The following is a 14,754-nucleotide window of genomic DNA, read 5'->3' as shown; positions in this document are numbered from 1 at the left end:
GCTTTCAAGCCAGGATTATGCATGGAACTACAAAGGCTTCTTGTTTTCAGAGGCACAAATAAAAATCATCAAAACTCTCAGGTCAAGACTGTCTGGTGGGCCAAGGCTAACAAGGAGCACAAAATAAACTAGCCAAAAACAGTGCTTGAGGAATTCCCCTGTCAAGGGAAACCACACTGGTACAGCAGGGCAGAGGTCTGGGATGCTCAGGGGGTATAAAAAAAAGAAGAATGAAAGAGATGAGTTTATTTAGGTAAATAATAACTGAATATCCAAATATCTAACTAACCCTAACCCTTAACCCTATTTAGGTAAATAATCACTGAAAAGTCCCTGTCAGGAAATAGCCCAAAGCTGCTCCTTGTCATTCAGGCAGAGGTCTGTGAACTCAGACAGCTGAGGCAGGAGCTTTGCTCTCCTGGAAGGTCCCAGTGGAGTTGGGATGCAGGGAATCTGGTCCTGTTGCTGGTGGTTGGAACTGCCAGGGTGATTGCAGCAACCTATTACCCTGCTAGAGTCTGGTTTGCTACTACAGAACATATGAGGTAAATAAAACCTTCAAAGTTTCTGTAAATAAAGATGCCAAGCAGAAACAAACGTGAATTCTGTTTGGCAGTGAACACTCTGCCATCAAAGCACCTCACATTTCAAATGTTGATGTTTGTATCTTTCTCTCTGAATATTTTAAGCAGGAAGAACTGCTCTGGAGAAAGGATTACAGTAGGAACGGAACTGTAACTGTCAACCTCAGCCATGTTAGAGATTAATTCATAATGTCACTTCACTGAAAAATTACTCATATTTCACCTCTCTTTTTCCAAAGGTCTTTAATTCTCCCTCTGTAAAGGAATGTTATTTTTGCTGTTCAATTACATTTCAACCATTCAATCAGACCCAGTTCTATATAAACGTACAGGTCCTTGTTTCAGATTCCCTTGCTCAGCTTTTACTTCATGAAGAGAAGAGCTGTGTGCCAAGGTCACAACTGATTAATCTTGACCCGTGAACCTTGAAAGAATAAAGTCTTACTATAAATGTATTGCTCTGCATAGTGAAGGCAAATGTACTTTGTATCCATGAAAAACAATGAACTGATTTTTTCTGGCCTTACTCTTTAGTTGCTAATTAAACACTTAGATACAAAATCTGTTAACTTTTTTGATGAATGATGTGCCTATAAAAAGAGTGAAATACTTTGGGCCTTGAGCAGGTGTGGTGAAGGTATCTTCTCATCAGGTATTTTGGGGAGGATGCTTTGCCAGCCCCTGTGGATGCTCAGGGAGGAGCTGCCACAGGTACACTGCACCTCTGTGACACAGACAGAATTTACAGGTGTGTGTGTTTAAGGCTTCCAGTGATGATGTCGCAATATTTCTGTATTACTGGTGCTATGAATATTTTAACATATATATCTGATATATTTGTTAGAAATCAGGCCACAAGACAGAGATAAGTGACATGGAGTTATTTTAGGAGAAAAATTTTTCTGAAATGGATGCTGTCTTCAAAAGTTCAATTATACAGTAAATAAACAAAACCACTAAACTAAACAAAGATTTGTGGGGAAAACAAACAGAAAAAGACAATATCTATGTTCAGATCAGCCTTACAAAGCACATTTGTCATTGTGTGTGCAGTTCACTGGCAGGTTCTTAGGAGAAAATGAAGTATAGCACAGAACAGGCCTTACATCCCCTGCACTTTTACGTTAACCAGGAGACAGCAAAGTCAAAACAAATTTACCAGGTGCTTCTTTAACTGCAATCAGGATGGGAATGTCTCCAGTTGTGACAGTGCAATTAGCTGTGCTCAATGGACACTGTGGAATCATTTCCAGAGTACATTAGGGCAGGCTCACATGGGTGTTTGCAGCAGGTGATTCCGTATTGCCCACAGATCTGAGGCCCAGTGCAAGGGAAAACATGATAAATCTATTTTTATCTTTAATCATTCATTTGGAAGCACCGACAGGCACATTAGGGACTCCTGTCTAAAATTAGCTCTGTTCATGCTGGAAGCAACCATTTATTCTCTCAAGCTATTTGTACTCTTAATGTCAGAAGGCCTCTGGGAGCCGGTGGCGCTCTGTGCGAGGTTTCTCTGAACCCAGGCTTGTTCCTAGAACGTGGCACTGCTGTCATCATTACCATCCTACAGCTCTGTGAATTCTATGTCATTAAGCTCTCCCTTAACTTGCAGACCACAAACAAAACACAAATGGCTCTCAAGAAGCTGAGCAGTAAGAGGAGGATGGATGTTTGCCATCAGGAGAGGTGCAGCAGCCATCCCAAAGAGAAATGGATTATCCCTCACCTGTGATGTGCCCATGGCCGCAAGGGTCCCATTTGGCAAGAGTGGCTCCAGCTGCTGCCTTTGGGCCCAAGGCCAGTAATGAATCACCTCTCAGTAATAAATAAACTTTCCACTCTGCATGTACTCTGATCAGATGCTCCAGGGGCTCAGAGAAACCCCAGCAGTGTTTATGACACTGCACTATCAGTTCTAGTTGCCTTTTCTGAGTGTATTTTCCTTCTAAAGGCTTTGGAGCACTCAGGAGCACATCAAACAACCTTCCACATCTTGGACCAGCACTGCTGCTGCAGCCCTGCGTGTTCCCCAGTGCTCAGGCAGCTCTCAGAACAGCCATCAGCTTTGCTCATGCCCAAAGTGCTCACAGACTCAGTGAGACTGGTCTGGAGAGATGAAAGGAGAGTTTTAAACCCGGAGTCAATTTGTGCCCAGTCTCCACCACTGCAGGAGACTCACAGTGATCCCTCCTCTAGACACTGCACCTTCACCACCGTCCTCCCAAGAGAACAAGTGTGAAGGTGAGAGTGGTTTGGCTGTCACACACGTCCCGAGGATGGCATGTTACATATTCACTATAAACTCCATCTGATCTAAATCACCGCAAACATCCCTTCGGCCGCTCCACCCGCAGTGACTGTTCCCGTGGTTGGGTCGCTCAGCCACTGGATGTCACTGTTAGTCTGAGCACATAAACCCGAACGGCATTTGTTTGGCATTAGAAAATGTTTAAAGACAGGACGAAACCGAGCGCACTGCAGAGGCATCATCTCTTCAGATGCTGAAAGCGTTTGCCCAGGTCTCACACTTCTGACAAGTTGATGGTGTAAGAAGAGCCTGATTTAATAGGAGGTTTTTTTCTCTCTTTTGGTGACTCATTTACGAAGCTGATAGCAACTCGTGTGTTCCCAGTTCCACTCCTCTTCTGGCAGTAATTAATGTCCTGGTAATTCCCAGGCAGAGCCCAGCCCTGCCCAGCGCTCCCGGGCCCACGCTGGCCGTGGCTTCCCGGGATGAAGAGCCCACCCTGTCCCAAAGTCTGATGTGCACAATATCACTGTGACACTGCCATGAGGTGAGTCTGGCTGCACCTGAGAGTCACTGAGAGACAACGAGAGGAGGCCTCATAATATCAATACATCAAAGAGGAGAGGAAAAGTATTTGAAGAAAAGATATTTAAAAGGCTGACCAATTAGTTTTACAATTATTTAAAATAACCGTTTAAAACAACGCATTGCTTTGGACCAATACTGTGATTTTAACACAGGTATAATCACTGTAAATGACATTAAGAGCTTGTCTACAGGCAAATTGCATTGCTTTGGTTATAATGGGATTGTTGAAGCTCAGCAAATCCCCAAGTCCAGATACGGTTGAAATCACAGAAAAGGAAGGGAAAGAAGTTATTCCCAAACCCTAAACCATCTTGGGCTTACACTGACATGGCTTTTTCAGTCAAAAGAACTCCTAGCTAACCAAAAGGTTTGGACTTGAAGGGGAGCAAGGGATACACCACCCCAAAACATGGAACTGTGAAGGCAGCAATGCTGAAACTTTGGTACATTTAAGCTTGCAAGAGAATCTTGAGCCAGTGCCATTAGTGTTGCCTTTTAACAGTCCTTCCACGAGGCTGTACAGCAGCTTGGAAAGAGGAGACTGGAACACACCAAAGTGCAAGAGGTGGCTTTGCAGCATTCAGACTCCTGACACCTGCCCCAGCAGAGCTCCAGAGGGTGTCTGTGCCAAGTGACATGGCCAGCAGGGACCTGCAGCAGTGACACTCCAGACATGCTGAAGACCTTTTAATAATAGCTTACAAAACCAATGGAGAGAAACCTCTCACCTTGAAAAGAAAAGTTACAAGAACTTCTAAGCTGACAATCCAGAACCCGTGTTTGTTCCCCTTTAACTCCTAAAGAAAGTGGGAAATAAAAAGCCAACAGCGAAAGGTACACGTGAACCGGCCAAGAAAAAAGGAATTACAGCACACAGCAGTTCTTAGGATGGAACTCCCGGGGTCAGGCTGATATCAGTCCCACTGCAGCAGCTCGAGCATGTCCCATCAGACTCTCCTGGCTGCCCCTCAGGTCACACAGGGCACCCCTGGGCACGGGAGGGGTGTGCAGCCTCAGTCCCAGCAGGTGTGTCAGGAGCACAGCGGGAGTTTTGCATCAGAACATTGACACCGTGGGAAATGCCCTGTTCTGCAAACACTTCCACCAGATCAGAGGAAAAAGATCTCAAAGTCCTGGCCATCGAAGCTCATGGCAGAATTCTCAATTATTTAAGTGGGAACAGAAGAGAGTTCAGACCAATAACTACCTGCACCAGGTTCTGTCTCCAAAGGTGAAAACTAGAAATGAGAAGTGACCTAAATATTCAGAAATTACTTAGTGACTGTTAGCAAGTCTATTTTTGAGTGGGTAACTGCAAACTCCTCAAAGAAACTTGATCACCAGAGATGAAGCTTTAAGAAGGCAGCACCTTTTAATGGATTTCAGTTAGAGGCACATAGAACCACTAATCACATCAGTGAAAAATTGGGTCAAAGTTAGCCCCATCTTCCCCAAAGTGCTGTAAAGCTAGATTTAAGTGTATATATATATTTAAATTAATATTTAATTATATATTTATATATAATTTTATATTCTACTTAACAGAGATGGCAAAATACAGTAGTGCTGAGACCCTTTTGAATGGTAGTCACTAAGAGACAACAGTAAAAACACCATTTACGGGGCATTTTTTGGTGAGTCCACTTTCAGCCCTGTTCTCAATAGATAAAAAAATCTATATTAATCAGTGAGTCAAAAACCCTTCTACAATTCCTAAAACACTGGGCAGAGACAGGGATATTTTGTACCTGTTAATAAACAGATATAAGATGCAACATGGATGTAAGCAAACACATCGATCTGTTATTTGTGGCTGCACAGATCTGCAAACAAGAAAATAGGGATAAATAAAGATGTATTATTTTCCACTGATATTTCCAAACTGCATCGTTGTATTTCACCACATGTTCACATGTGAAGCCTTAAATCCAAGGCAGCTGGCACAGGGTGCCATGGGTGGTGGCCCCTCATCGGCCCCGTTCTCTGGGGCTGTGCCCTCGTACTGCTCAGCCAGCAGCTGGGTAAGGTTCCATTTTCAGATGTTGTTCACCACCAGTGCCTAAAGGTGACATGCTCACTAAACAGGCCTGCTGCAAACAATACCAGATAAGACATAAAAGCCATATTGGATTACCCAGTCCACATCTCCCAGTGCTACAAAAAGAAACACCAAATGCTGGGGGGTTTGTCCCTTGCAGCATTCAGCAGCCTTTCCATTATGCACTGCCTGATCCTTTGCCAGACTTCTTGAGGAAAACCAAGAGCTAGGATGAATAGGAAGAGCCTGTCTGGAGGTCACACTGCCTGGGAAGGCAGAGGCTGCTGTTCCACTTGCCCTAATGCCTCACTTGGCCCTTCCTTCCTCACTCTACCCACTTTTCAGTATGAGCCTCCTGCTTATGCAAGTCTTACAGATAACAATGATATCAGTGTTATTATATTTATTGACTAACCTTAATGCTAGAAGTAAATCCAGGCCCCCAAAAGTGGATCAGGACTTCTACTGTCGTGTGGCACAGACGAAGAGTTTAAATTCTAAATCATGTAATTGCTCAAATAGAAATTATAGGACCTGAAGTAACTTCATACTGTAATTTTAAATGCTTTAATAGTGATTGCTGCTGTTTCACAGAAGTTTACTTCTCATCTTACAGCAAATCTGAGCTGCACTCCTCTCTCAGTTTGTCTCCTCATTCCTGCTCACCCCCTCACCAGGTGTACTCCTCCTACTCACCTGCAGCTTTCCCATTTTCCTCTGGGCTGGCTTCCTGGAGCACGACTTTACAACTGACACAAATCGTAAAGCTGTTTACACAAGCATGGACCTGAGTGTGGAGCTGAGCTCCTGTTGGTGAGGAATTACTCTTTACAGTTCCACTACACAACTCCACGTGTTGGCTTTGAGCTGCCAGCTCCTCAGGGCAAGGTTTAAATTAGGTCCTCTTCTGCTTTTTTTCTTTTTTTTTTTTTTAAACCAGGAAACTATTTATATTCATTTCAAGCTTTGTAATCTGCTCCAACCCACTGTTCAAAAATAACAAACAAAAGAATACCCAAAGCTAAATGTTTGCTCTAAACCCCCTTTGTCAGCCTCCTATTTAATCAGCCTTGTGGCACATTGGAAAACAGAGCATTTAGTTCCACTTCATTATTATGGAGGTGAAAAAAATCTTACACTCAGGCTTAAAGCACCCAAATACCTAAAGCCATATTCTAATCTGCACAGCACACGGGTGTAGAACAGGCAGGCAATTTTCATTTCCTTGGGGCAGCCCCGTTCATGGTGACTGGCAGGGGCTCTCTGTGTTCCATCAGCCCTTCCTGAGCAGCTCCCAGGTGTGTTCAGCTGCCCTTGCTGAGGCAGGGAGCAGATTGTGTGCAGCAATACGTCAGGTTACTGGACACGTGGGTGTCAGGGAGGGCATCAGAGGGACCAGGGCAAGGAAATTTGAAATTAGAAATACGTAGAGCTTAGCTGAAATTAGCAGGAATTTAGCAGTGCTGCAGTGACAGGCACCCACAACCAAAGCAAAGAGTTTAACCTTAATATGTGTTGCAAACCCCTCCCTTATGGCCTGCCCAGGGGCCTGCTCACTGCATAGATTTGGGACACTGGAGAAAAGAGGGCCAGGAGAGGTTCTGATCTGGAGATGACTCTCATCTCATCCTCTTGTGGTAAAAATCCCCACAAAATTCTGTGGTGTAACAGACATTTAGGAACAGGATTCCATGACCTCTGAGATGGCATCTGAGAATGCAAGATTGTTGATAAATGAGCCCCAAATTACATTAATGACAAAGTGATATCTTTGAACTCATTTGGGTTTGGTTCTTTCACATGTTGTTCATCAACATTCTAATACAAAAACAAACAAATGTAAATACTGCCTGATGATGCTGGTAAAAATCATCAATAGAGATTGAAGAATTAATTAAAGTGGAAAAAAAATCTCTGGGGAAGAAACCTATCTGGAACTTTCAGTTTTGAAATATGTAAAGCTGACCATTCCTTTCTCTGTCTTTTCTCTCTGACTGGGCACTGCCTTCATCAATGTACACAACTACATTAATTCCTGCCCTTAGGAAGCTGATATGAAATCACCCTTCTGCTGGGCCAAAAAGATGGAGGTATTCTAAAAGCAGTCATATTAAAATATAAGAAAAAAAGACAAAATCATCATTTCTTTATATTTCACAAAAAAATTGAAGACAAGACAAGATAATGAAGCAATTCTGGACCTAGCAAGCAAGCAAAACCTTGTTATTTTAAGTTGTTTCTCAAAATAAATAAATTTCAGGGACTAGAATTGCTCAGCTTGTTCACTGTGTACTGGTCAGAGATAAGAGGCAACCTTGGGTTGCTGGCGTAGCTGTGTAAGCACGTCCCAGTAAGGGAGGGCGTCCCAGTAAGGGCAGAGCTGATGCTCAGCGTGGGGCTCCTCCACGTGAGCAGGGTCAGTCGGGGATTACCGTGCCCGCTACTGGGCGTCTGTCCTCTCACTCATAACCAAAAGCTTGGCCTAATAAAGCTTTTTCTCTCTCCAAGTTGCCTTGAACTGGGAGAACCTCTGTCCCTCTGCCGTGTGCGGCCGAAGGGCCGGGGAGGGGAGATGCGCAGCGGGGCTCGGGGGGCGGGCAGGGGATGTCTGGGGTCGGATCGCTGTGCAGGCTGCGGGCGGTTCGCCAGCCACAGGTTGTTGTCGCCTGCTGCAGCCCCTGTGTGCGCAGGGCTCGGGGGGGCACGCTGGCGGCACGGCAGCCACAGGGAGAGGCTGATCTGAAACACAGACACGTAAGCACGGCAGAAACCCCTCCTCCGTGGGACGGCCTGCGAGGGATCCAGCGGGCCGGAGCGCCGCGGACAGACACGCTCCTCCCAGCGCAGTTGTGACTGTCGCGGCTGTGCCGGAGAGAGGGGGAGGAGGGCGGATGATGCAAGGGCTTGGCATCACGCTCAGCGATCGCCAGACTGCCGAGAGAGGCAGCGCTGGGACCCACCGACCGCCCGGCCCTGGCTGCGGCTGGGGACCCTGCAGCGCCTCGGAGTGTGTGCGGGCTGGGACCACGACAGGCCCTTGGTTGTGTCGTGTGCGGGGCTGACACAGACAGAGCCCTACGGGGGTGTGCGGGGCTGGGACCACAGACAGAGCCCTTGGTGTGTGTGTGCGGGGCTGGGACCACAGACAGAGCCCTTGGTGTGTGTGTGCGGGGCTGGGACCACAGACAGAGCCCTTGGTGTGTGTGTGCGGGGCTGGGACCACAGACAGAGCCCTTGGTGTGTGTGTGCGGGGCTGGGACCACAGACAGAGCCCTTGGTGTGTGTGTGCGGGGCTGGGACCACAGACAGAGCCCTCGGGGGGTGTGCGGGGCTGGGACCACAGAGCCCGCAGGGACGCAGGACTCTCAGCATCAGCATCTGGCACAGCCCCGGGCACACTCGGCCTCCCACCCTCCCACACTCGGCCTCCCACCCCACCAGCACAGTTTATCCAGCAGCTGTGAGATTTACTCCACCACCACCGGCTCTTAGTCACTTCTCTTCAGAGCTCATTACAAAGAGTAATTAAATGGTCATAACGTCCCCAGTCTTAACCCTATTTAGTAGATAAAGTGGATAATTAAGCACTGTTAGCTCTGTTTTGCCATGGAAACTGGTGAGAGAGGCTAACACAAGGTCACAGGGCCAGTCTGAGTCAACTCAGGATTATAGTACATCAGTTACTGTCTCATTCATCCAAAAATGCCAAGATTTTCCTTGACTTTAAGGAGTTATAGATCAAAAACTGCTGAGAAATCTAATGCAAAGAAGTATTACATGATTTAATGAAGAGAGTATCTGAGAACTTGAAATGAGCACTGGTATGTATTCCATCTGCCAGGTGAGACAAGACCATCTCTTTTAAACACACTGCCTGATGTAGCTAATTGTCTCATATGCATGTCCTTGTACTCACATATAACGAAGCAATGAGATGTGACCAGTCTGATACCCGGCCTCTGAAAATGAGTTTTAAATGTCCTTATCTGTAGTTGCCCAGGTAGAACCACAACCCCCTGACAGTTGTTCTCTGTCACGTGTGTAGCTGCAGTGACAGCTCTGAGATGCTGACCAGGCCTCTCCCCTGAGAGCACCTTCCCCACGCTGCCCGTGAGTCACTGGGCTGTCTCCGAACCACTGTATCCTGCAGGCTATAAATAGCTCCATTCCTATAAACTATTATCTCACTTTCAGCCAGTCCCTTTGCTTCATTCTGAAGTGTTTATTTTGCCCTAACTGCCAGCCTGAAGGTGGAATGCTATTTTCAGCCTATGAGATGCCTAAAGAGAGATGAATTTTGAAATACTCCCCTTCCCCTCTTTTTTTTTTAATACCTTAGTACTTAACACAAGATGCTGCAAATGAAAGACCTCCATTTATTCACAACATGTGAATAAAACTGACACATTTTCTCTACTTACAAGTCTCGACCTGATTTCTGTGGAGTGGAAAAGACTTGAAACCTTTTTGGCTTTGCTCCCATGGCAGAGCAGTAAGGCTCAAGAAGAGACCACGTTCACTGTGTGTAGGGGCCTCCAGAGAGCCACCGCTGTGGACAAGGACTGCCCAACAATGGCTGGGGTAATTTCAACAAGCAGCTTCACTGGGCCATCCCATCTCCCTGATCCAGATTGTCTTCCAAAGCTTTCTTAGGAAATCCATGATTATACCCACATAATCACAACAAACTTTGAATCTCATACTTCCATTTAAACCTATGGAAAATTTGTACAGAGGAAAAGAGTGGGAAAAGCAGACCCATTAAATAATGTGTAGATAATGAAGAACACCTTACACAACGCACTGAGGTGAAAAAGCCTTTAAAAGACAATTGCCTTTACAGAATGTTGAATCAGTGTAAAAAGCAGAGTTTGAAAACTGCCTTTATATGTAATATTCTTGATGAGAACTGAGTGGAGGGTCATTTCTTGCCAAGTAGTTCAGGTATAACCAGGCTTGATGCACCTGTGCCATGATCCCAGTACCAAACACTGGCTAACATTCCCTAAATTGGGTCCACACTCCAATGCAGTTCAGAAGTTAAATGACTTGGGTAGCTTCTTTCTCATGTGGACAGACCCATTGCTCACAGTGCAGCACAGCTCTGTCTGAGGAGGAGGTGCCAGAAAAGAATAACAGTGGAGATACCCAAAAGATTTAGACAGTTTTACTGCTTAAAAACCACCCCCAAAACCAACCAACCAAAACAACACAAAGCAAGGTCTCAAAAAGCCCAAACTTTCTAGAGAAATGGAAGGCAGCTGGACCTGCTGCAGGGACTGGGCTGGTGATCCAGGGATGTCCCTCTCCCGGCTGCAGAGCCGCCTTCCCGCTTGGCTCCAAACCAGTGTCATTGTTAATTGGATGCTGAGTGAGGGATCTGGCCACCTGGCACTCTGTCTGGCTCCAAGCTGATGATCAACTCACTTGGCAGGCTAAGTGGGGAACTGGCCACCTGGCTAAGACGGGGGCTACAGACCCTGTGCCGAGCCGGCCACCAGCCTGCTCCGAGATTTGTGATCGTGGGTTCCAACAGCCCCTTCTCTCTTCTGCTGTGTTCTCCTCTCCCATCACAGCTGGGATGCTCACAGACAAACTCACGATCCCCTCCTCTCCTTCTTTCCTTCTGTCTGCCATGACGGATAAAGACGGAATCCTGCCTTAATTGCTAAATGGAATAAAATGAGCTTCTTGCCTTCTCCTGCAATTTCTTTAAATTATTCCAAGTTCCCTACCCCCACTCCATCCTGTTTTGCTTCTCACCATCATTCTCAACACTCCAGATTAAAATGTGTATTAGCTGCTGGGTTTAACAACATTTTTTGAATGGAGTAGTTGATTGAGTATTTTTTTAATTAGTAAAAATACTGATAAATTAAAAATAACATCAAAACAAAGAACTGGATAAGAATGCTATGAAATCAGACTCATGCCTGAAGGCAAGATTCCCCACTTGCTTTGCACCCTGTTCTATTATTAGCACTTACAAAACCTTAGTGAGAAAGGTCACAATTTTTATTTGATTTTTTTAACATTCATTTTGCATATATGTAAATTACTCCACAAGAAACAAGGCAATCAAAAATGAAGAATGAAATGCACAAAAATAAATGAGTACAGGATTCTAGAGTGCTGTCAGTGGCACTCAGTGAAATGACTTAAGTTCTGCTACGAAAATTAATTTTACTACAAGACCTTAAAGGACTTAATACAAGTCCTCAGATTTTCTACTCCATTTCCAACGTGCCATGAGGAGGTTCTGCAGTGGTTTTAAGCTGGTCTTGGGATACAGTAAGTAGATAATGTCAAGCTCTTACATCCATTACGAATGATCTGAAAAGAATGTACTTTGCTAATTGCAATCTTTGCACAGAAATGCCATCACTGGTTGAACAGGGCTGTGTTCACTGTTTGACTGCCTTCTTTAAACTGAAGGACCTGCTCCAGGTGACTTCAGTGAGGGCTTTCCATAAGCTTATAGAAGGTGGAAAAAAGTATACTAGATATTCATTAAGGCAGGAATGAATGCTAAACTATTCAAATTGTTGTCTTCACATTATTTTTAACTTTTTTTCAGCTGAACAACTGATTTTCCTGCATCCATGCTGGAGAAGGTTTCAGGAAACTCTTACTGCTTTTTAGGGAGCCCTTACCAGCACAAGCACCACCTCTGACTACCCCTGAGCAGCCTTTACTCTCCTTTACCTAGTGAGCCTCCACCAATCCATTTACTGCCAATCTTCATATGAATTTATGGGTGAGTCAGGAACCCACACACCAAACCACAACCACCACCAGCCACTGCAGGGAATTCCTTGCCCTCCAGAAGCCTCCTCCTGCAGAGCAGCATCACTCCCCTCCACAGTCACCCTCTGATTGTCTCCCAGATCACCCCACTGCTCCCTTGGGACAAAAGGCTTTGCCATGCCCCTGGCTCTTAGTGCCCCTGCTGACCTGCCTGCATTGCCAGCACCCTCCATGTGCTGCTGGTACCTGCTCCTGGGAACAGGGTCTCACCACTGCTGCACTGCAGAGCCCTCACCACTCAAGGTTCACACTAGAGAGGCTCCTGCTTGCTTATTTGACTCCACTTATCCATTCTGGCTTTACAGCCATGTGTAACTCCACTTGGCTCCCTTTTATGTCTCAGAGCTCACATAAACACCAGACTACTAATATTAAAATAGAAAATCCAGCAATTTTAGCTGATTTTTAGTTTCAGGACTCTAAATGCCGGGCTACAAGAGGCTCCCTTGTGCTCCCTGACTGTATCAGAGCTTGAATTACCAAGTCATTAGGTGACAGCTCGTTGGCACAGGCTCCTGCCAGTGCATTCAGCGGGCTCAGCTCTCCCTGAGCTCAGTGCTTCCCATTTTTCTGCCTGGCCATGCATCCCCCCAGCAAGGGCCCACATGATGTTTTAATCTTCAGCAGGTAAAGGGCTGCTGAACACGGGCGATTGCCATTTCCAAGCGTGACATTTAACACTGCTGGGGTTTTATTTTCCCCACCTCAGGAGTCAGTGGAACACTTGTTGCTGTTTGCTAACAGGCTTTGAAGACTTCCAGGTGTGTACAGGGATGATGGAAATTGAGGGGCAGGGGATTTATTACAAAAGCTCAGCATTCAGTGTTATCTTAGGGAAGCGTGTGTCCCTCTCTGTTATAGCTGTCCCTGCTGATACCAACCCAGCTGGAGCCCAGTGCCTGTGAGCATCTCAATTTTAGTGCCCTGGAAAAGGTTGTTTTTCCTTAACTGGTCTGGCAGCCCCAGAATATCTCTGTGCACTCTAATTCATGCAGTATTGTAAGTAATGACAGATAATGCTATCAAGGTCTGTTCCTAGAATATAGGGATTAACTCACCTCATTAAAATGTATACATTCTGCATAGCATAATACAGGACTACTTCAGGACAACTATTTTAGTCAGCCCAGAGATATTATGTTCCATGAGAATGTTGTGGTTTAGGAATGATATTAAAAATTAACCCTCTCCTGGCCAAAACCAGGACAGAGAACTAGGATGATCTCTAGTTGTCCTCTACTTCCCTGTATTCAGATTTTTGTAATCTTTTTTAGATGAGTATATAGTCATCATAGCACTGAGAACTTTTAAAAACCTAAAATAGACTACATTAGCTTAAATTTCTAGGTAGTAAAGAAACTCGAGAGGAGAGAAACATAATTAACTTGGAGCATGGAAAGATTCCCTCGTGGGAAAACCACCCTGAACTAAAAAAAGTGGTTTGTACCAAGTACATAATGGTGAACACACAGAACCTGCCAGGTTACACACGCTGAAGGCTGATGTCTCAGGTTGAAGGTGGAAATGTTTTTGGTTTATTTTCCCCTGAGAATCTGTTTCTAGACATTTAAAACTTACTTGATTTTTTGGTTATTAAAATGCAATCATCACTGTTTTCAGTGTTTGGTCTTTTTCTGTCACGAAAAGGAAAATAAAAGCTGTGTTTCTGGAATTGCCTACAGGCATCTCTCTGCATTCAAAAAATGCTACTGAAAGCTCTGCTGGCACGTGGAGCCCAGCTCTGCTCACCTGAAAATAAAAGGTGAAGGTCTCCTGAGCATCAGCAGACAGACAAGGTAGGGGATGGAGAATGCAGCAGTCTGTACAGGAGTACCAGGCCCTCCAAAAAAGAAGCCACTTTTCCCAAATTATTCCATTTTTTCCCTTGTAACTTACTTTTTCTTTTAAACTCAGTACAGTAACTCTTAGCAGTTTCTGGGATGCTTAATTTCTTCCTGCTTCTGCACCAGAAGCTCTGTGATCAGTGAGAATTGCACACACAGCTGCTCCAGGACCAGGCTCCTGGGCCAGCATTCCCCAGCTGTGGACATGCCTGTTCCTACAGATGTGCAAGTGGCTGCACAAAGGTGAATTTTATAGAACTGACTGTTACAGCTGAAAATTTTATAGTCCAGACTCCCATAGTAGTCATTACTGTCTTATCATAATTCAACTGCTTTTTACCAGCCCTACCTAATGCCATTGTTCTGGCACATTGTCAGTGCCCTTCCCAACACCGCCTGTTTTGGTTTGGGTTTGGTTTTTTTTAATTATGGTTACACTGGCAACTTAAAAGAAAACAAAAAGTATTTTCTTCAGATGCGTTATGTACCATCAGGCCTCTGAATTCTAAGTCCTAAGACATAAGAATCCTAGGAAATATTGCTATGGGAAGAGACAACTTTGCAAACTCAAGCTCCCTATTTATGCACTTCTCAGTCTCTGGTGGGTCAGCACCCCTGGCTGTGTTACATCCTCCTGCACAA

At 45.2% G+C, this 14,754-nt stretch overlaps 1 long non-coding RNA gene across 1 annotated transcript; it reads left to right on the top strand.

Annotated features, from left to right (window-relative positions):
• The first annotated feature begins 1,283 nt into the window (after positions 1 to 1,283).
• On the top strand, positions 1,284 to 2,428 carry LOC108641721. Its single transcript, XR_001922222.1, has 2 exons — positions 1,284 to 1,332; positions 2,200 to 2,428. It is a non-coding gene; the product is annotated as an uncharacterized LOC108641721 (long non-coding RNA).
• The last annotated feature ends 12,326 nt before the right edge of the window (positions 2,429 to 14,754 follow it).

Source organism: Manacus vitellinus, unplaced genomic scaffold (assembly GCF_001715985.3).
Source record: "Manacus vitellinus isolate BGI_N305 unplaced genomic scaffold, ASM171598v3 scaffold_76_pilon, whole genome shotgun sequence".
Taxonomy (NCBI): Eukaryota; Metazoa; Chordata; class Aves; order Passeriformes; family Pipridae; genus Manacus; species Manacus vitellinus.
This window is presented reverse-complemented; position numbering and strand designations above follow the sequence as displayed.